Here is a 23,247-nt window from a genome sequence, read left to right on the forward strand (position 1 = left end):
AAAAAAAACAAAACCAAAACCAACAAAAAACCAAAACAACAAAAAACGCCAACAAAACCCAAGGAAGCCAAAGGAGAATCTGTCGACATTTGTGTGGCGTGATGTTCTTTGTTGTCGCTATTTTTTTTCTTGTCTATTTTTATTTCTTCCAGCATGTGTTTTCTGTCATTTCGTCGGAGTCTGTCCCCCATCCTTCCCACCCCTCCCCGTGATCTTTTAATTTTTGAGGTCAGGGCGGCTTGAGCATGTGGAGGGGAGAGAGAGGGAAACAGGAGCTGTGTATGGATCCGGGGCTTGCCTTTTATTGCATGCAATGGGCAATTATTAACAGCGGCTGCAGGATTCTGGCTCTAAGATGTGGTATTTGCTAGAGGGGGAGGGAAAAGAAAAGGAAAAAAAAAGTGTCGCTCGTAGTGCGGTGGGGCAGGATGCTATCGGTGCTGGAGCCGGCGCCTTTCACGGGACTGCGGAGCGGCAGCGTAGCGGCGGTGACAGCCAGGTAGGGCGGGAAGCGCTCGGCGCGGCCGCGGAGCCGCCTGCCCCGCGGAGGGCGGCGGCTTCCCAAAGTTTTGGCCGTCCGCCGGTCATCGCCAGAGCCGCTGCTGGCGGGAGCAGAGGCGGGTCGGGGTCGGGTGCGGAGGTGAGGTGGCCGGTGGCCGTGAGCCGGGCTGGGGCGGAGGAGACGAGCGCCAGGGAGGGGGTCTGCGCGGGGAGCTCGCCCTCCTTCTAGCCGTCATTTTTGCTAAATGGATCAAACTCTTAAGAAAATCTCAACTTCTACTTACTGATTTGTGAACAGCATCGCAGGATCCGCTTTCAAAGCCATATTTGCTGGAGGGCAAGCCTGGGCTGCTTGGACATTGCATTGTTCTTAATGGTGGCTATGTGAGGGCAACAGATTTAATTGATACTTCCTTAGTACCTCTTTTTGCATGCAATGGAGGAGGATCACAGTCCAGGAGTTACAGCCGTATTGTTAGGTGTCCTGTTTTCACAAAAAGCAGTTCATGTTACCCCTCTTGGTGTGTTCTGCCTACTTGTCTGTGCGTCTCAAATGATATCGCTTGTAAACCTAACCCCGACGTGCTCATCTAGCGCAGCCATTGCGCAGCCTGGTTTAATTGCTGTTATTTATTTTGCCTTCATTTACCGTGCCAGCTAGCGGGGGAACATGCTCAGATTCTGGGTGCATTTTTACGTGCTAGGTGTGTTTCTGCGCTTCCAGGTGTGTGCGGTTTTGCTTAAAGCTCAACCCGCCGCCGTGTGACATCGCTGAAGATGTGCCGGGAGGGGAAACAAAAGCATTAGAGGGCGACACAAGTGTCTGTGTATCACCTGTTTGACTTCTCTGCCGTTGCAGTGCTGAGCCAGATGCATTCCCTGTGCGTGTTTTTTAGGCAAGTACAAAGAAATCGAAGCTGAGGATGATGGGGAGGGAGTGAAAAAAACAACCAAACCAAAACCATACTGTAAACTGATCTGCAACTTTTAAGTCGCATAATTTAACTGCACGCTGATTTTGTTCTAGCAGTCTTCATCACGGATCGAAACAAGTTTGTGTGCACAATTGGGCTTACAAATTGTTAATCTCGCACTGACTTTGCCTCTTAGTTTCCAGCTGGGCATGGTTACCTTGAGAGCTGTGGTATCAGCACTGTCAGAGCATGCTCCGGTGGGGAGATCGGGTGTGTTCTATTTTTAACTACTATTTAATGAAGATGCTTCTCAATCTGCAATATATGAGGCATAATGGAAGAGCAGAGCGATGATTGGTTATGGATACTGGAAAAGGAAAAATGCAAAGGTAAAAACGGAAATCCTCAAATAATTCTATTACATTCATGAAAGAAAATGCAGCTGTGCAGAAAGGTGATTGATTAGCTCATTTTAAGCTGAAGAGTTTTGTGGTGTCTAGTATTTTTTTTTTTTTGAGTTATTTTAAAAAGTTGCATGGAGCAAACTAGATAGATTATTTTGTGCTATTTGTAAATTCTTTGTGGGCATGCCTAAGTTGAAGAATATGCCATTTAATTTTTTTTTTTAATAGTGAAGTATTTTACAGTGGAATAGTACTAAGGAACATCTTAAATATTTATTCTTTTTCTTGTGATAACCAATTTAATCATTAGCTCGATTTACATGTTTATTGGTAGCCTCCTGAAGCAGGAGTTTTGAGTTTTATTCCTTGCATTTAAGAGGTAATTCAGTTGATATTAAAATTCATTGTAGCATGCAATGCTCACAGAATGCAAGCAGCTGTAAATCTCTTGTGAAGTGTAAAGGAAAATACCTATAGATAACTACAATGTCTGCCGCTTGGCAAGATGAATGGATATACTTTTGAAACTGCCCTGTTACATTCAGTGTATTTGTAGTCAGAAATGTGTTTATTAGCTATTTGAAAGAATCCATACTTAGAATCACATAGAGAAACTCTCCTCGATTAAAGGTGTCTTCTGTAAAACAACTGTATTTTCTCTCTGTTGTCTGCAGTTTTACAGGATGGTGGTCTAAGAAACAGCTGAGTACCCCTCCTGCAAAATCCTTTCTCAAGCAATTATTTCTTTCTGCTATGTGCTAGTCATTTTGACTGCCCCAGGGCTAAGCGTGCAAGTGAAGATTGCTCAGATGAGTGTTGCACCACATCGTACCCACAAAGGAAAAATTACGTAATGGTGATAGAGGAAATGCTAAGAAATTTTTAACACAGGTGTAATTATAGTTCTCAGAGAGGGAGAAAACAATGCAGAAGTAGCTTTGAAACTTCATTCTGTTGCTGTAAAACTGTGGGCCAAATCATGTTTTCCTGATGGTGCTGCTTTTCCTGTGGGCTTTACTGGGTTTATTTGCATGATTACAGTAACTGTACTTGGCCTGAAAAATCACTGTTATTAAACAGAATTTCAAGGAGTACATAAAAGAAACCTAAGAAGTTTTAATATCTGCTGTGCTCTTGACTTCCTCCCAGGTTATTATTTTGAATAACTAACTTTAAACTTGAAATGAATGGGGGGAAGAAAAGTGTATTAATTCTGAGATGGCTTACTTACGGTCTGCCTTGCATCCTGTAGGCACTGGTCTCGCTGGAGTCAGTGGGAGCTTTAAAGTTGGTTCCATGGTTTAATCAGTGCTAAAGACAGACACTGGGACAAATTTTTAGCAACTGTGAATTGATCCAGTTTTATTGGTCTTAAGAATAGTGTAGACTTACACCAGCTGATGATAACACCTCTCGGCTTATAACATACAAGATCTGTGATTTGCATTGAATGGTATTACCAGTTTTGATGGCATTAATTTCAGAGTAGGAAAAGTATTTTGGCAGCCTGGCAAATCCTTGTTTATAGGGACTACTCACAAATGAGTTACTTGATCCAGTGAGTGCTCCCAGCTTAATTTCCTTGATAAGTTTTAAAGACAGTTTGTAAGCTACATGATTATTTAAAGGAAATGCTATTCATGTTAAGTAATCCCTTTTCAAAAATATCATTAAAGGGTGGCCAGTTGAGAAGTAATGTAACTATTATGCAATAAACTCACAAAATACATTTGTCCCCTGCTTATTCGTTTATTAGATTTGAAGTTCTGTATTAATGTTCTTAGTAGGTAGTAAGTCAAGCAAATAGGTCCCTTTTTCTTCTAGAAGATTGAAACACTCATCAAACAAGTAATACACTGTATGTTCCAATGGAGAGCATTTGGTTCTGAAGATTTAAAATACTTTGTATGAATACCTGTGTGGTAGCATGCATTTCTAGGACACATTCTATTTTGATGACAAACTGCAATCCAGGTAAGTTAGATTTTTCCCTAATTAAGGCTGGGTAAATTGAATTGCAGATAAATTATGCAAACCATGTGAGGTCATGCATCTAGTTTTTGACAATCATCAAGTGAGACCTATTCTGGTCTCCAGGTTTGTAACTGGGTCACCCCTGGGTTATAAGTTTCCCTGATTATTTGCTGGTGGTTGTTTTGTTTTCTAATTTTTCCACTTGATACATGAAATGCTGACTTTCAGAAACATGTAGATGTAAATAAGTTTATGTTTTTGTTTGTAACTATCAAAGTATTTTATTTTTACATAGTAATATAATGGTAAGCCCTTCTAACAAGGAAGTAACTTCAAAACAAGTACAAATAATGACTCATCTCTGGTTTGTTTTGTTTTTAATAAAATAAACCTGCCTATAAATTAATGTAGACATACTGCTTACTGTTCGTAGACAGAATGTGTTTCTTGGGGTCTTTCTTAAAAAGGAGGCTTAAAACCAAATCGGAACAACAGCCACTATGGCTTCCATGAGTATGCTGGTGTTCTCACACACACAAACATACAGTTTATTGGAGAAATTAAAAAGACATTACGCCATAAAACTACAATACTTTCAGTTTTAATTAAAACTGTATTTTTTTAGTAAATAACATCTACCATGGATCCTTGCCAAGTCCTCATTTGTCACTGAAGGTCCAGATTGCTTAGTTGTAGGAATTTACAGCTGCTTAGATGTTTGAAGTGACTCTAGTTTTAGCCCTCATGCTTTCTCATGTATTGGTTTTACAGCAGGCAAGCTGATGATGGATAAATTGAATTTCCTTAGCTTATCTTAGTTTATGAAAGCATATAAATTATGTGTATTAGCGCTTAATGTATGACATAGACTGTCCAAAGTTACAAATTGGATCGATTCCAAAGGAAGAGCACTGGAGCTCTCTGTCCCCTTTAGGGAAAATACCCCAAGCAAACACTTCCATAATGTCCTGCTGCAGCTGCCCTCTTCTGCTTGGTAGTAATGTTGCGGGTATTTACTATTTCTACCTTTTTCACTGTTGTAGTTTCCAGACTCCCAGGTAATCCACCATCCATACATTTCTTTTTAGTTTCTTGGGAAAATTTGCGGAAAAGGTTTCCTTTCATTCAGATGTACAATTTTTTAATCCCATGGTGGGATCTTTAAACTGTGTTCGATCATCCTAGAATCCTAAATAGGTATTGAGCTGTTATATGAAAATAGTACGTAGCAATTTTTTGTCCTTTTTTCCCCCCTGGCTATTACATGTAAATTCCCTGTTACTGAGAGGAAAAAGCAGACTAAGTACAGAGAGAAATACATAAACAAGAAGTAAACAAAATTGCTGTTTACAAGAGTGAGTTCATGATGACTGTTCAGATTAACTAATTGCAGCTGTGTTAAACACAGTCAAAAGAAATACTAAATAGGTTGTTTGGTTAGTACAGAAGGAAGATGGGAAGTGCGAGAGAGCAATAATGACATATATCATGACTAAGCTGAAATGCAGAAGGCATAGCTAGGCAGTGACAGCTGGGAATTTGAAATTTGTGATTTGGATATCCAATGACTTTATGAAGCAAGGGTTTTAGAGTACTTTCTAGTTACTGGCAGTGTATGGAGGCAGTAACCATGTAAGGTTGATTTTAGGGCAGGCATTCACATAGCATATGCTGATGTATGTAAGGTGAGAAGAGTATTTTTATATGTGAGAGAACATTTTCACAGGGAAATTTGGACACTTACAGATGAGGTCAGATGTCTGATCTTGATCTTTTAAGGCCAAGAGTTACAGATTACAACAAGTAGTACCATGAAAATGTGAAGTCATATAAAAGTGTTTTTTGTAATTTAATTCTTTCTGCTATATTCATAATTTAGTCTTGGACAATACTCATTTATTTATGAGCTGTTTATACATCACCTGTATTAGAATTCTAGAAGCTTAGTAACAACTTCTAGCTAATAAAACTGCCTTTTTCCAAAACTGGACGCCTTCAAGTCAAAGCAAAGCTTAAATGGTTGGCAGGATGGTGTGACAAAAAATAGCAATTAAGAAAAACCCCAGAAAATACTCCCACACCCCCTCGCCACAATTAAATGCTCTGGTTTTTGATTTCTCAAAGTTTTTGTCTTCTGTTTGCAATGTGTGCTAAAACATAAAAAGCAAATCACCTCCTTTCAAGGTTCTGTTTATCCCAGTTCTTACAGCCATGCAGTGATTTTTACTGGATTCATAAAATCATCAGAGCCAGTTTTATGTTCTAGGATTTGAACTCTGTCATCAAAAGCATGCCTGAACAGCTAATAATTTTGTTAGTAATGAATCCTGTTGCAGTATTTGTATTTTTACTGCCTCATGAGTTGAAGTCTTCCTGTGCCTTCAATACAGAAAACATTTTGTAACTTTTCATTATTAAATATCAGTCAGATTGTGTTGCTTTTCTTCTCAGGGAGTGCATGTATCTTGGTTTTGGTGACCTACAGAGCTTCTTGTGGTCTAATGCTTTTTTTACTGTGAAGAAAGTTATCTCAATTTGTTCCTGCGAAAAGAGGGATTGCAAGGCTTCTCAGTAGAATGAAGCCAGTGAAGATAAACCAGAGTGATTAGAATAATTTTATAAATATAATTAAATTATTATTAATTAGCATGAAGTGTTCTACTATATATTTGATTCAATTGGAAGTGTTTCTGGGGAGCAAAACTCAGTGGTGTTGATGTTCTCATGTGAAATACATACAGCATGATGTTCTTCTGAAGAATATGCCTACTTTGTGCTTTTTGGATGTTTGTGCCTTTGAACTTTGAAGTGCCTGAAAGTAAATCATAAATTGTGGTCATAGAAACTGTACCTTGTGTTTTTTCCATTTTCATGTTACTATTCCGTTTTTAAAGACATTGCAATTGACTTAACATTTAAAACAGTTTAAATGAGGCTCCTTAATGCATTTTAAAGTATTTGTCATGGAGTCAGAAATGTTTATGGTGTCATAAAAGCTTTAAGGGAAACACATCAGATAAACTGGTCCACTCTGAAGGGTCACTACAGATTTTAACGTAAGCCCAGGAAATGTCTGATAGCTTTATAATTTGTGTACTTTATAAATCATGAAATCTGGAGTGAGAAGGTCTGACTTTCATGCTTTCAGGTTTTATTCCTCTAAGAAAAATTCAGAGCTTTCTTCTACAAAGCAAAACACACACAAAAAAGGAAATTCTGAACTTTGATCTGTAAGGAAAGCCTAATGAGTGACTTAGATCATCTTAAAGTGCCATATTTCATAATGCATACTACTGTTAGCATCTGGAAATGCTGATAAAACTATGTTGGATTCAGGTATGATTTTTGGGGAAGCTTTCATAAAAAATGAGGATAAGTTGGAAAACACTAGTAATGTATTTACTAGCTTTGTGTGTCTCGATATGCTTTTTTTCTACTACAGTGTAGCAGTCTGTTCTGCAACTGACCAGCAAAATGGAGTGAATTCTAGTGACAAGAACAATGGCAAGCAGCATAAGAATCCTGTTAGATATGGAAGACAATGAATTATTACTGAGGGAAAATGCAACTTTTGTTTAATGTATGTACTGTTGAAAATGACTGCATTTGAAAGAAGTCCTTGAATGATCTGCATCTTAAAGTAGCCCTCTGTAGTGGTTTTGGTTGGCCAATTTGAGGTTCCCTGGCTCATGCACTAATTTGCGTCATGGCTTTAGCGTTGGCCAAATCGACAGTGCGCCCCCTTAGAATTATTTACTCATTTCCTGCTGTGGGATAGGATTAGGAGGAAGGCAAAACAGGCTCAAACTTTAAAGGGTACAAAGAAAGTATTTGTTACTAGAAACTATTAGAAAAAAATAATAAAAATCAGAATAAAACATTCAGAACACTTCTCCCCCCACAACTTCTTTTCATTAACAATGACAACGTACAGAAACACATCAGTCAATTTACCATCTCTAAAAATAGTCTTTCACTACTTTACTTGGGAGAGGAGACTTCAGTCTACAGAGATTTTCTCTACAACAGTTTTCTTGTGGTCTCAATGTCACAGTGAATCAGACGCCCAGGAGAATGGAAATCTGATCACTGGGTAAAAATCCCTTCCTTGACTAACAATCTTCCCACAATTGTTATTGAGGACCACATCAACTTATGGGGCACACTTTAAGGATTTAAACAGGTCAAACAAAAGCTCCCTTCATCTTTGAAAGCAGAGGTCTTTCTTCTTCTCTTCCCTCGGAACAGGAGAGATCTTCATCTCTCCTCTTTATTCAAACTTCTCATAGATTCACAACCATTGATCTACTACTTACTTTAGCACACATGCCTCTGATCATGTCTACAGTTAGAACATTTCATCCACCCCACAATGCATTTCTATGAGTTATAGGGAAATAACAGTCTCTTCTCCACAGCTTAGAAAAAGAGAAATTTCAGTCCAAGAATGAGGCATCTTCACCAATCCTATCTGGGACTCGACCTCTTTTTGTCTGACCTTGGTGCTTTCATGCTGTTTCTGTGCATATCTTCATCTCGGTCCTTTTCTTTCACTCAGGAGAGAGAAGAAAGTGTCTGCAAGTCTCATTCTAAGCACTAAAAGAGTTAATACCTTGCCAGGGCAGCGGCTGGAGCAGTTAGGGTGGATTATTTCAGGCCACACTGGGGCTGGGCCAAGATAGCAGGGGCCCAGCAAGAAATGGTGGTGGCTGGTCTGGCTGCACAAGTGCCCCTGCAGTGTTTGCTACATTCAGATCCAGCCGCAGGCCGATGGTCTTCCCTCCCTCTGCCCAGCGGGCAAAAAGCAGGGGGAGCCCTTACTGGAACAGGGACCAGCCATCTGGAGCGGGGCTGGCCTGGCCACCTGGAGCCGCTCCCGGGGCCTTGCGGACCCCCTGGCTCGGCCAGCAGCAGGGCAGGGTTTTAATGTTAACTAGATGCTCTGCCAAGCTGCGGGCTCCCTGGCCCCGCGGGTGGCAGGGAAAAGCTTGGCTTTGGCAGCCGAGTGGGCCTCCCCTGCCCCTTTCTATTCGGGCGCCCCAGCCAAAACGGGGCTCAGTGGGCTTCCTGAGCCCTGTGTCGGAGCCCACCTGCCCCTGACCAGCCCGGCCCAGGAGGGGCCCGGGCTGGGGTTGCCTTCTGAGAGGCTGGAAGCGAAAAAGAGAGCTTCCCAGATTTTTCATCTTTACATGTGTGTTTCACAAAGGCGCATAAATTTTCTTATTGGTATAACAGTGTGTCAATATTAAAAATCAGATTGGTCCTTGTCAGGTCCAAAGCAAGCTGCCCAGGTCCTGACAGGGAGCTCTTTCAGGAAATTTATACAAACCACCACACCCTCTCAAAACTGGAGGCTGAGATAAGGGAGTGGTAGGGTAAGGGGCATAATGGAGGATTACTGCTAGTAGTTCTGATTGTGGTGTGAAATCAGGTTAGGGGGCATCAGAAGCAGGAGGAGAGCAAAGGGAAATAGAACTTAGAGGAGATATTCTCCGAAGATTAAGTAATTGGAATTTTGGATAATGTAGATAAAATATATGGATGTATAGCCCCTTTTCAGTATCATTTGTTTTCCTGATTAAAAAAACAAAACAAAAAAAAAAAAAACCACCAAAAACCAAAACGTTGTGCATGCGTTGTGATGCCTGTCTTTGTGTGGAGGATCAGGACAAAATGACTGCTCCTCTGCAATCACACCTAACTTCACTACATCTGATGTTACAGGGATTGTAAATGATCTACATCTGCTGATTTTTGCGGTTTGAAAATTGCTCCTCTCTGCCACCTATCTGGCAAGGGAGAAAGGAAGACAACAAAATTGTTGCCAAAGTCTGAGGGCAGCTCCACTGCAGTGTCAGCTAAAATGGGACTTCTTAGCTTGGCTTAATGTCAATGTAAGAAACTGGTGGGTGTGTCTTGGGGAGACATGCAAAATCCTGGATTCTCTGGAATGTAGTAGTTTTTCTATGAAAATAAATTGGTTTCTATCCTTGGTACCTCTTCTCTTGGCACAGCACTACCTCATAAGTTAGTCAGGTATTTGCTGGAATAGTGCTCTGTGATGACATAAATCCCCATCTTTCCATAAAGTGCTTTCTGCTAATGGGGAAGGATTGGTAAGAAAAAGCAAATTGAGACACAAAGCAGCATTTTAGCTGCCCATAGTTCTGCTCCCAGTTACTCTATAGGCATGGTTATGGGGCTGTGGTTCCACAGCCACCCTGTCCACTTGTTCTTTTGTTGTAATGGTTTCCGCAATGCAGGAGGAAGATGCGGCAGGCACCTACCTCTTTCAAAATCCCCAAAGTATTGCTTTGATGTGTTTGTTATTCCTCAGTTTTGTTTTGTTTTGTTTTGTTTTGTTTTGTTTTTTTTCAGGAGGTACACCAGAGAGCATAATTCATATTCATGAGGCTAATTGCAATTTTTTCTCTATACATAATTTCTTAGAGAGCTGTATGTTTAAAAAACTGCTGCTAACTATTTTCTGTGTTACAGTTATGCTCAATGTCCAGACGAGTGCCGAAATGTAGAGTCTTTTGGCACCCGTTCCTGTTTTGCTTGTTTGATAAGATGCATTTGTGTCACATCCTTATTAATGTTGTCAGTCACGTCAAAGCCATCTGTAATAAAATAGAAGCATGAATAGAAGAGCATATCAGAAAATGTGGCAGTAAAATATCGGCACTTCTTAACAAAGCTATTTTATTGATTAAACAAATTTCAATATGTGGAAAAATGAAATCAGTTCTAATTATTTCAGAACTTTGAGAGCAACTCCAGTAAGCCCTGAGTCTTCTACTTGCTTATAAAATGACAGCAGACTAAGCAATTTAGTGGTATTTTATGAGAAAATTCTATGGCATAGGAATGCATTTGCTAGCTTTGCCTTGACTGAGATTGTAACAAAAGAGGAGCATAAGTGACCTGTGTATTTCTGGTGCATAGCTGAATATTCTTTTGGGATCTGTCATTTGTTACCTGTATTCAGTAGCTGGAATGAGGCTGGCATGAGATGTAACGTACCAGTGGTCCTCAGAACATCAGCTGCATGTACAAGTAATTTCAATGTCTATTAACTGCCAAACAGATGATTTTAGTAAAAGGAATTCAGGGGCTCTGTTCTTGACCTAAGATGGTTTCTTTTAGGACTGGTAACTTGACATACTATTGTATTGTAAAATTGGAAAAACAGAGGAAATTTCAAGCAGCTTTGCCATCTCAGCAGAGAAAATAAAAAATATGGAGGGGAGCTAATGTTACATATTTTTGTCAAAGCTGAGTGTGTGAAGTAAAGCATGCTGAAGTTAGGAGACTTACTTACAACCCTAGGTGTAACGTAAATAGAAATTTTCCTAAAAATCCGTCCATAGCCCTGATTCTAAGCTTGCTGAAAGTGCAGGAAGTTAAATATTCAAGGAATTCACTACAGTCGCAATATAAACTCTTTCCTTGTTCTGCTTCTTGATACATGAATGCCAGCAGTCGCTGGCATGTATATCTCTGCCTCTTTTTTGGCTGTTTCAACACTTTGATCCGTTGTCTCTATTTGGCTCCATATATTCTCTGGCCATTTGTCACGCTGAACTTTTGCTTCTTTTGTAAGTTGTGGCCCTTATGCAAGCTTCACTTTGTTAAACTGACCCTTTTGGCTTTTCATGGATTTTCATCATTTGCTCGCATTTTCCAGCCTTTTATCCTATGTCAGTTACTTGCTCCTGTTCGAAAGAGTTGAAGCCTTTGATTTAATAGTCATATAGTACTGCAATTTTTTAAACAGCCTTTCTTGGTAGATTTTTGACATTTAGTTTATTATAAACATGTTATATAAAGCATACTATATTAATCAGAATATGCCAGTTCCCAGATCTCTTGGACTCTGTTCTGGTATCCCTTAAGGAGAGAGTGCCAACAGGTCTGATTGCATTTGTGAAACCAAAAGTTTTATGCTAAAAGCCAGAAGACCCCATGCTTTTGAACTTGATGTGTGGAGCTCATGTTGGCATATCTGGGTGCCTTTGGGACCTCCATTCAAGTTCAGTAGGCTCCACAGAATTGTGTGTGTGTTTCATGCTCCTGGAAAATGTTGTGTCCTGTACTCTCTATCTATTTATTTAGATGATTTTGGTTTTTGGGGATTAATAGTATTTTCAAAAAATTTTTATCTGTTGCATAGAAAATAAAGTGTAATGGAAATGACCCAGACTAAATACCTTTGACAGTATTTTTGTTGTCAAAGACTTATGTGTTGGCTCTCTGACCTTTCAGATGGACTTCTATGTTGTGACCACCACTGCACCTAAAACATTTTGTTGGATGCAATTTACTGTGTTACTGGGTTGTACAATGAAAAAAGGGAAAAATGACAGGAGTTCTTACATATGGAGAATTATTTTGTATTTCATGCCTGTAAACTTGTTGAATAAGCTTCCAAACTGCACCAAAAGTTGGAGGTTATATATTACTCTTGCACCTCTGATTATCATGATGGCATGGCCATAGATCCTAGTCAAAACTGGAGGAAACTGATTGTAAAGGTTGTTACCAACTGAGGTAACAATTTGGGGACCTATACTCAATACATAATCCATATATATTTTTGTGAAATGCATATGTAGTAGCTCCTTCTAAAGACAGAAGTAAAGGAACTGTTGGCTGAAATTTCTCACTGTTGTGTTTGAAGAAACATGGTTTGCTGCCATCATCTGAAAACAAGAATTTATTTTCTCCTATATTTTGTTTCTTTTTTTTCCTTGCTGCTGAGATGTAGCAGGAGAATTGCCTGTATTCAGCTGGCAGTTATGGATTTAATTCAGTTATTTGTTTTTCAGTAATCTGATTGCCACTAATGCCTAGTTCACTAATTGCTCACTGTACTTTGTCAGTTTATTATGAAAGTAACATTCTGAAATGAAACCTAATAGAGAAATGATGGCAACATTCTGAACAGATGATGTATAGTAGTTATGACCTGATTTTTTGTTTCCTTTAATGGGTTAATTTCCAGACTGGTGGACAGTCAACTCAATTATCTCTCAAGGAGGATGAATTGAAGAAATCTCTTACCATTTAAACACAAAATTCTTTTGTGTGGAGTCATTCCATTTTTTAGTGGGTTGCCATGTTAGTAAGCTGTTTATTGCACAGATAATATGCTTTTCTCAATGTCCTTGGTGGTAATTTAATTCTTGAATTCAGTTGTTTGCCAGGGAGATAGTTTGTGATTTTTAAAAGCATGAGTGCAAATGTCTGTAGTACCAAAGACTTGGACTGCAGATGGATTTTTTTTTTTCACATAGCCTAGGTTTAAGTTGGCTGACTCATTTTACTGACTTGATTCTCTAATCTTAATCCTTGTAAATAAAGGGATTAAAATATTAGCCCATATAACCCTATTGCTGCAACTCAGACAAATATGCAGCAGGATCCTGTTTCTGTAGCAGGAAGCTGGTATGGCAGAAGATTCTTCCAAAATGTGTATCCACGTATTTTGTAGACACATAATTTCAAGATCTAGCATTTATCTTTCTGAGCAAACTAAGTTGGAATTTTCCCCAAATGACTGCGTTATCAGTCTGCTGCTCAACTGCCTTTCCAGTGCATTGGATACAACAGTATTGCATTTGGAAAACAAAGAGGCATAACACTTGCTTTCATCTTTCTGTTAAATTCAGACATAGAAACAGGTGTACTCCAGATATATGGTAGAGGAAGTTGCTGTAAAAGTAATGTTAATTGTGTTAAAAGTTTATGTTCTTCAGCCCAGTAGAATGACTGTAGATGTAACATGCAGTCTTGACCACCCCCACTCTTGTGCCCACTAGTGTCAATGAAGCAGAACTTTATTGTTGAAAACTTTTTTTTTTTTTCCCCTGGCATTTCTGAAAAAACAAGAAATGTGAAAAACCAACTAGTAAATTATCAAGCTTAAGGTGGGGAAGATGACACTGGGCTACTGCTGATGCCTGGCTGTGAAGTATGTGCATGTGAAAATGGGCTGGGAGTGGACATAGGCCACTGGAGACCTGTTCCTCAGAGTTCTGCATGGGCTATAGGTGATGGGTGTAATGATCATAAAATGCCTGTTTATTTCAAGTAGCAAAAGGGAACCCTTTTATAAAGTGGCTTACTAGTCTATGAAGAGAGGATGTGTTCACTAAATCCGAAGTGGAAAAACAGGGTTGTGGCCTTTTGAAGTATTTTGTGGTAGTGTCAGTGAAATACTATTACATGTTTGGTCAGGTTTTGTTGGGTTTTATTTCAGAAAGGGACAGATTTTCAGTACTTCCAAAATCCTGTCTGAAGGGTTATTCTTTTTCAGTGAAGGCTTTTATTAATCTTTATGTCTTTCTGATTAGTGGGAATAGCTACAAATTCAAGTGCTACAGATACTGTAAGTTGACAAGTTGTATTGTATACTATTGTCCTCAGAAAAAACAGCAGCTTTCCCCAAAAATACATTTTCTAATAGGAAAAGCAGATAAATGGGAATGTTTTGGGTGAGTAGCATGAAGCTTTTCCAAGAGGAGAGTGGTCTGCCATGAAACAGTAAGTTGGAGAAAGATATGAGGACAATGAAAATTCCTGTTGTTCGAGGTTTTTTTGGTTGATTTTTTTTTTTTTTTTGTCCATTTTTTTGTGAGGGGTTGGTTTTGGTTTTTTGTTGTGGCTTTATTTTTGGTTTGTTTGGTTTGTTTGTTTGGTTTTTTTTTTGTTTTTTTTTTTTGTTTTGTTTTGGTTGGTTGGTTGGTTGATTGTTTTTTGTTTGGTTTTTTTGTTTTGTTTTTTTCTGGTTTTCTTCCAAACTTAGTTCAGAAATCCAGCATTGAATTTCCTTTCCTTGGGTTCAGCTTTAAAAAGCATAGATGTCCCACTGGAAGGAGAATAGGCAACCGGCCATTTGTCATTATTGTGAAACTTTGTAAGAAAGATTAAGGAATGAATAGAGGAAGAAAACAATACAAAAGGAACTGTTTTTAAACAAAAGATACCCTTTTGTCATCATTTGCATTGCTCAATGGAAAGCTAAGCTGTCCAGCTTTTAACTGTGGGGACCCAGAATATGTCTGTACAGTATGCTGGCAGATGTATAATGTGGTAGGCAGTGAAGATAAAACCAGTGGTATAAATGAATAGTCCCAGCAAGGCTTTGGAAAGCACTGGGAATGAGTTCTAAGTTGGGTAATGAAAGCAGATGTGAAGTGAAATTGAACTGCTTACCCTTCCTGATTGCTGTGTTCAGCTTGCATTGATACCCCATAATGTCCGGCAGTGGGGGTGTGGCTGAGATATTCGAGCCTCAAGATACCCCAGAGTAATGCTCCTCCTTGTGAGACATGAAGAGATGGTTTGAGTAGTGTAGGCATTGCTAATCAGGATAGTAAAAGAAATGTAAAAAATAGCAGTCCACTTGCAATACTGCATTTGTTGTAAATAGCTAAAATGCCATCACTTTACTGTTTAGATGCTGATGTGGTTACCTGTTTTTCCCCATCTTTATGATCAGTTTTATGATGCTGGCTTATATGCTGCTTATTTTTTAGTTCTTTCTCTTAGGAAGTAGTGAATCTGAGCCATTATCATAAATGGCTTGTAGGTGCTGTTTCAGGCTAGTTAGATTTATAACAAAATGGAGCTATAGACAAGAGTTTTGCATAAATAAAATCATTTGTCTTGCTCTTTCACTTTCCAAACCTACTATTTTGTAGCAGTGGTTTCTGAAACAACTTCATCTAGAAGCTTCAGTTAATTCTAATGTGATACAGAAGGTCATACGAAAGAAGCACAGAAAGCTTTTCCCGGTTGTTATTACTCTTGTTAAAAATGCTGATGGTCAGGGTTTCTTATGTGCCCTGCATCTTTATGTATATAGACAAAATAATTTTTAAAAATATTCTTCAGTTTTGTTAGTGGTTCATTTTCATGAAATGCCTGCCACAGAAGTCTGTTACAAAGGGGGCACTGAAGAAGGGAAGGTCCTGGACCATGATGGCCGTGTATCTGGGAAAGGGGGTGCTTGTTACTCATCTAGCTCTTGTTTTGACTGGCTTCATTACTTATTTAACCTCTGTATTACTCAGTGTCCTCGTCTGGAAGGAAATACTCACTTTTTGTACTTACATTTCCTTGAATCTTGGTTTTTTCCCTCCATGAATTCGAGATGGTGAAATTTTAGAGCCTTTTATTATAAAGAGGCACAATAGAAATATTCACTTTGCCTCTCTTGAGCTTATATTGGCATATACAATCAAGTTATGATACCTTTCACAAGTTAGCTCAGTCACAGTTATTTGTATGCAGTCCTGCAGTCTGCAGCAAATTTGAAGACTCTCACTTTCCTTTGGCTGCATTTACTCTCTGCTGGCACTGTTGGGTATTACAGATTTTACTTACTGGTTCTTTTCCAGACAAACAATGTGATAGCGTGTTTCTGTTTCAGCAGGTGACAATGTTGAAGAACTTAAACAGGTACAAAAAATATAATTTGAAAAATAAAGTCTCAACCATGTGAAAATTTAAGAGTTTTAGTACTTGAGACATAGCTTGAAAGAATTAATAGATTTCTTTCTGCTGGTTTATTTTCTATTTCAGGTCTGGAAACGTGTGCTTATATATAGCATATATTCAGGATTAGCTCTAGCCAGGACAGATTTAAAATAAAAAAGAGAAAAAACAACACCCATCATTGTTTGAACCTGATGATAAGTACAAGTAATTAGAACACATCCAAAACCACCAGATTTAAGTATTGCAGACAGCTGTTACTTATGTAGGCTGCTTTTTATTTTGCAGATGAAAGTTCAATAGACAAAGCATTTTGAGGTGGAAGTTTTTGAAAAAGTTACGAAGTAAACACCACCTATTTTGTTCTAGGCATGTGAATCCCCCTCTAGTTCCTTTATTTTTATTTTGTGTAGAATGTATAAAAGGTCATCCCCTTTTAGTAAGCAATAATAATTTATTGTCCCCTATGCTAAGTTCCATTCAGTCTTTAAAACCACTAGCTCTTCTGATACAGCTGTGATTCTAAAATAATCAGTATTTAAACTGGAGTCTTTATTTATCTGTTTTATTTTTCAAATGTAAATATTTTTCGCAACAGCTTTTTCAGAATATCATGAAAATGTATATTGTAATGATTGTGTAGGCGTGTATAAGAATTTAATTGCCTTCTGCATCTGTGTTTGGATTTTGTAACTTTTATTTTGAGACTGTTACTTTGCATTAGAAACTATTTTTCACTTGATAGGGTTTTTCAAGAATATAGAAATGACTTTAAACCAGCTGTCATCTGGTTTACTGGGCTCTGTCTATGAGAGGTCCTGGCTTTTGCCTTTAAACCTTCCACTGGCTTCCACTATGGCATCACAGTTTCACTCTTGGATGTTGCCTGGACATCACTGAAGTTTGTGGCTGAGACAATCAGTTTTTCATGTCACTGACTTGTACACGCAGCTTTTGCTTAAATCAGTGTCTTTTAGATATGTTGTGGATAAAAACGAGATTAATCCGAATTAAATATTATTAAAATAAGCGATATTTATTTTGCGACCGAACCACGGTCCTCGATAGCCACAATCAAAAAGGACAGTGCCGAGCCCGGGGTCAGCATCGGGTGAACTCAAAATGATTCGAACTCTATCGCTCCGAATCCCCAAATGTTCACGAAACAGCTTTGGTTAGTCCAGTTTTTATACAGTTTTTCCTTGCCCGGAGCGGAGGTATTTGTCTTCTCTTGTCATTCAGCATATTCATGTAGTTTTCTTTCACCGCGTTGAGCTGGACAAAACCATATCCTGGGAGACGATGAATTCTGATGAGGACATGTCCTGGCTTTTGGGAAGGCGACATTGAGATGTATTTTGCCGATCTTAGTTTACGGGAAGCCGGACATTCAGATGTAATTTTCCCTGGCGTTGATTATCTTTAATCAAAGGTGCTTATCGGGCCCTCTTGCTTGGGTGTCCCCCTAGACAGAGCCATCTCTGCTGCGGCTAGGTCTATTAAGTTGTTAATTTGGGCTATCCTGCTTTTGTTGGATGTTACAATGATGTAATCGAGCAATCTGTGTCCTTACTGTCTGTGGTCCGTTTTGAGCTTTATTATTTTGCTCCTACAAACATTGCTTATTCTACACTACTGTATAATTCTTACATGAATTACATTATATTCATATATTACAGATAGAAATTTAATTTTGCTTTCTCCTTACTAGAGTTTTTCTATAACTGCCATGACTAGTTTTTCTATAACTGCTCCATGCCATAAGTTTTAGGCTTTTTTGCAATCTTTCTGTCGTGCTGCTCTAGGTTCATTTTGCATCCCATTTCCTGCCTATCCAAGGAGGTACCAGCCATGGATGAATGGCTGGGACAAGTGTGTTAAATGTTTTTCCAATTTTGTGCTCAGCATAAAAAGAGGGTTTAATTTAAAACAGCAGTTGCCCCTTTTCTTTTCCAGTTGCCCTGGAGCATTGTGCTTCTCTGATCTCCAAATTTTCTCATGCTACTGGATTCTTTACAGTTTCTTCTAACTGCAGCTAGCTCCAGACAGTCTTTCTTGTTTTCAGTAATACCCTGTTTCTCTGTTCCTGAGTCCCTTTGAATTTTCTGATACTCTTGATGCCATGAGATTACCCATTTCTTATACCTTTGTCAACCAGGGAACATCCCTATCCCTGTTCTGTCTTCCCTGTCTGCACAAGAACAGCTTTCTGGTTATACAGAGTTCTTTGTTCACATCTTTAGTAGTTTCTTATGTTGTCGAAAATGTGTAATGCATTTTGAATTTTGAAAAAACAGATTGGCTAGAGGCATAAATTTCAAAGCTAGATTTGTTAATAAAATAAGCCTATGGTAGCAGTAAAACATTAATGTATTTAGCATTACTTTGCTCATTGAGAGGGAAGAATTCCTGATAAAACCTATTACATCGGCCAGAAGAGCTGAAAGACAGATTTTCTTACTGTGGTGAAGTATAGATTGAGCTACAGACTGTTGGTCTGTTGATATATGTTGACAAGAATATATATCCATTGCCTGAGCAATTGAAAATAAACATGCATTCAGTAAATTTATACAGAGTGTATCAGAAGCACAAACAGTCTTCCATGTGTGTCACTATCAGTCAGCAGAGGTGTTTTTTTAGGACTTCATGCTGCAAAAAAAATTCGGTGTGATCTGTTCAAACAATTGTGAATGTTTAAGTGTTAAATTACATGTATTTGTCAGTGCTTAGAGGATGCCACTCTGCATTTGCCCCAGTTGGATGATATTCAGCTGACCTTAGCTTCCACAAAACCATGCGAAAATAGATGCAACTCTGGTCTAGGCAAAAATAAAAGTTGTTTTACCTTGTTTTACTTATACACAGGTTTCTTGTATGGATACACAAGTATTTTTACACAAGTAAGCTTAGCTGTACTTTCCTGCAATTAAATTTTTGCATTCTTGGTGGTCATGAGTAGTAAAATGGAATGAAGAGAGAAGGAAGCCATTAAAATGATTAGGTTAAATTTAACCAAATAAACTGATAGCATTTCTGTTTCTTAAAATATATGTGTACCCACCAGTTGCACATATATAAAATTATTATTTACAGAAAAAAACACCCCCCTCCCCAAAAAGAGTGTTGAAATGCCACTTTTCACTTAAAAAGAAGGCTCCATCAGGTTGTTTCTTTATTTTCTAAAGATAGTCAAAGGCTCCAAACAGTCAAGTAAACATTCAGTCATTTCACAAAGTTAGAAGTGTCCACATTTTGGAAGAGAAAGAGGTCTATAAGTTTTATGGTACATTCTTCTGATGAGCCTTCCTCAAGCGACAGTGAGTAGATGGAAAACTGATTCCCTTCAGTTCCTAAATGACCAAGAAAACAAAAATGTGGTGACTGTAAGGTTTTTTACCATCCCCAGTTCACATCTGGAACCTATAATCTATAATATAGGAGCAAACCCAGAAACAACGAAAGAAAGCTCCAACCTGAGATTCTCTCCTGGGAGGTAATTTTGAGTTTGGGACATGCTCAGAGAAGTGCTTGGCAGAAGAATTAAAGATTATTGAAAGAAGTTTTTTGTTGTGTATCTTGAATAAATAAATTTAATGTACTTAAATTATCCCTTCAGACCTTAAGGTCTGTATTACTATGTAATTATTTTCTTTTCTTTTCTCTTTTTTTTTTTTCCTCCTTATTGTGTATTGCCAGAGATTCCAACTAAGTATATGAAATTTGTTCTTGTACTGGTTCACATGCTTAGACTGATACAACTATTTATGATATGAAGTCAACAAGTTTTTTTCATAAGGGATTATGGAAACTGAAGAAGTGGATGTTAAGGACAATTATGCAGATGCTTTTACTTTGAGAGAATTTTAAAAAGTTGTTAAAATGATTTGTCATATGTTGGTTAGTTTTATCAGGTCACTCATGCAAAATCTTTAGTGCTGTTTTTAAATGAGAAGAGCTTTGATTTCAGTAGAAGAAGATAGAGCATTTTTAGAATAGGAGGTAAGCTGCTCTCGAGGCCCCTAATACAATCTGTGTAATACATGGGTGGAATTACAACCTGCAGCCACACAGGACTGTGGAGCAGGAGGATTGCATCAGTAGCTTTGCCAATCACAGCTTCAGCTGGAATGCTGTAAATTCTGCTGTGGCAATGAGTCAGTGCAGTCTGATATTTTAATCGATTGTTGCAAGATACTACATGTTCACATACCGAGGAAATTACTTCCGCTGAAATTGAAGCAGGTTTCTCCTACTGCATTTGAACCCTTGGCAAGCCCTCAAGAAGTGACTGTCCAGAAGTTAAAAACTTTGAGTATATTTTTACAGCTTAGAGGATAATAGTGAGGCATGTTGATAATGAACGGAAGGGAAAGAATATCCTCTAGAGGAGGTCTTCTAGCAGCTTGTTCTTTACCAATGGCATGCAAGTTATTTTCAAGTGCTCTATGAATGATGCTTGGAGTTCCAAATTTATTGTCATTTTCCATGGAATAGGCTATTAGTTGAACTAATGCTAGTGGTGGTACTCATAAAAAAACATGGGAACTGACTCTCTTAATTATCCCTGCTCTTAGACTTCATGCTTCAAAAGTTTTTTTATGCTGAAAAGCCTCTTGAGGAGGAAAACAAGTGTTAGAAATTGTTTTAAAATACTGATTGTAGCCTCCCTTAAGAAACGTCCGTAAGAGTTATATTTTGCAGTTGTGCATAGGGTTTACACCAAGATCCAACTCTTCCCTTCTTAGTCCCACACACTGAAAAAAGGGTCTTTTACATTGATGGGAGGCAAATTGAGAAATAGAGGCAGAGTTCCGCATTCAAGTAGCCAAACAGAGCATGGGAGGCATGCCTTTGTATCGTCAGGGTTTTCTGGTTTCAAGAAGGTAAGTTACATTCTTCCTAACAGTGAGTGAGAAAGCATTTCCTGCTGAATGCATGCCTTTGGTTTCATATGGTTATTAGGAAATCGATACCTTTGTTATGATATTGATAAACCTAAGCATAATTCATTGATTTTATAGAAAGTTACTAAACTTAAAAATTAAGGATTAAAAATACCTTTCAAATGCCTGCTTACTTCGTGTTTTCTTTCCTGGTTTGTGTTTTTAATACTTCATAATATTCTTGCCAATACTCTTATTTCTCTATATCAAGAGTGTTTTTAGGCAGCCATGTAAATAGCAAAACAATGTGTCCTGTTTATGGACATGCAATGTATTGGAATGTCAACATACTTCACTTCTTATGCTGTCCTAAGAATGAAAATATTTATCTATATGCTAGAGCCTTCAAAACAGTAATAGTTTTGTCATGCTCTGATTGTAGCCAGAACATGGGAGATGAAAGATTTTTGGGTAGACAAGATAGCCAAAAATCAGGCCATTCCTGATAATGTATGGAAATTTTCATTGTGACCTTCTGGTCTCAAAAACTTGAAAGAGTGTAGAGCAGAATGCACACAGCAGGCAGAATGCTTACAAGTGTTGGGCTTCTCTTTCGCTGTTGGTTTTAAAGCCATTGTTGAAAGATACATCATTGACTTTCTTCTGCTACAGCTATTCTTTCTTTGATTTTATAAAATTAGCGACAAGCCTCTTGCAGTGAATGAAGTTTGATTTTATTAATATTTTTGGTTAGGTAGAAATATTTTGGGACATGTTGCTTTTCTAGAAGTAGAAATTTTATTAGGTAAAGGGAGTATGTTTCAGGGGATGGTGTTTTTGCTAGCATAGGATGACTGGAGCAGGTTTCACTCAGCTGGCACTCAAGTCCTGCCCCATTTGCTCTATTTTATTCTGAGTTGTCAAGCCACCAGTATGAATGCTGGAGTCTACTTGTATATCTCAGTGTTTTTCTATTTTGTCAGTGCCTTGGTATTTTGATCTTGTAGTGTTTCCCAGAACAAAGATTTCTAAGAAACAATAACCCTTTGTTGAACCTAGCAGTTGAAATTTGGGCAGTTCTATCAGATAATACCATTTAGGAGGCCATTAATCTTTCAAATTCTAACCTTTGGTTGAATAGCAAAAAAATCGACATTAGGCATAAGATAATATGTGAGCAATTAGAGTTGGCAGCCTTTGCACCTGTCTTTGGCTGCAGTCATATACAAATGTAAACAGTCTCAGATTTTTTATTCCTGTATATTCCATCAGACTAGAAGCAGCCTAAAATTTGTCAGACTTTAAGATGGTAATGGTTCAGATAAGGACTGAAGAAAGCCAGAAGGGAAAAAGGAGAAGGGAAAAAATGAAACAGCAGTTAACTTCTTCTCTACTCCTTATTCTTCAAATACACTTCTAAAAGAAAATCAGGGAATTTTTTTTATCCTTTTATGGCTTTGAAATTTGAATTTTCAGAAGCAATAGTGTGTTTGGATACTTTTACAGGAGAAATCAGGCAAAGAAAGACTTGTCCAATGGCAAGAATTTCTTGCTCTTTAGTAATTGCTCTGTCTCTAAATGGGTGGGAAACTCAGTGTTTGGGGATTAAATTAAAGATATAAATACAAAGCTCTTTTTAAACAGGAAGTGTGCAGGGGAACGTGGGTTTGGGGGATTTGCTTGCTTTTTTTGGTGATTATGATCTCCAAACCTACAAGTTACAATTATTAGTATTCAGAGTTGTAGTACTACTTAAAAGGTTGGTCTAGTCCCACTGGTTTAATTGTTGTGTAGTTTCTCAGGCCTTGTCTGTATCGAGAAGAAGAAATGGGAATGGGAAAGTAATGAACACGCAAATTGAAAAAAAAGCACAGCAGCAAATGTTGCAAGAGTTACAAAATAATGTGGCTTTGTATGTTTTAGGAAGGTGGGTTAGGCCATAGACCTCTTATCTCTCTTCTGGGGATAAAGAAAGAGGGAGCATTGCTTCCCTTTATTTTGAATTTCACAGATCACAGAACAAGCTGAGTTAGAAGGGACTCACAAGGATGTGCACAGGCCTTG

At 38.3% G+C, this 23,247-nt stretch overlaps 1 protein-coding gene across 23 annotated transcripts in view; it reads left to right on the forward strand.

Annotated features, from left to right (window-relative positions):
* ARPP21 (cAMP regulated phosphoprotein 21) overlaps positions 1-23,247 on the forward strand; it is a 207,764-nt gene that overhangs the window by 64,592 nt on the left and 119,925 nt on the right. For 6 of the 23 annotated variants that reach the window (XM_056484276.1, XM_056484282.1, XM_056484287.1 and 3 more), the window contains exon 1: positions 86-499. The exons of 14 other annotated variants lie outside the window; for them this stretch is intronic. The gene's annotated coding sequence lies outside the window, so the exon portion shown is untranslated. Of the gene's footprint in view, positions 1-85; positions 641-1,225; positions 1,398-23,247 lie in introns of those variants that run through there. 3 more of the 23 variants (XM_056484283.1, XM_056484292.1, XM_056484288.1) reach the window with 2 other exon arrangements.

The sequence above is a fragment of the Oenanthe melanoleuca genome, chromosome 2 (assembly GCF_029582105.1).
Source record: "Oenanthe melanoleuca isolate GR-GAL-2019-014 chromosome 2, OMel1.0, whole genome shotgun sequence".
NCBI lineage: Eukaryota > Metazoa > Chordata > Aves > Passeriformes > Muscicapidae > Oenanthe > Oenanthe melanoleuca.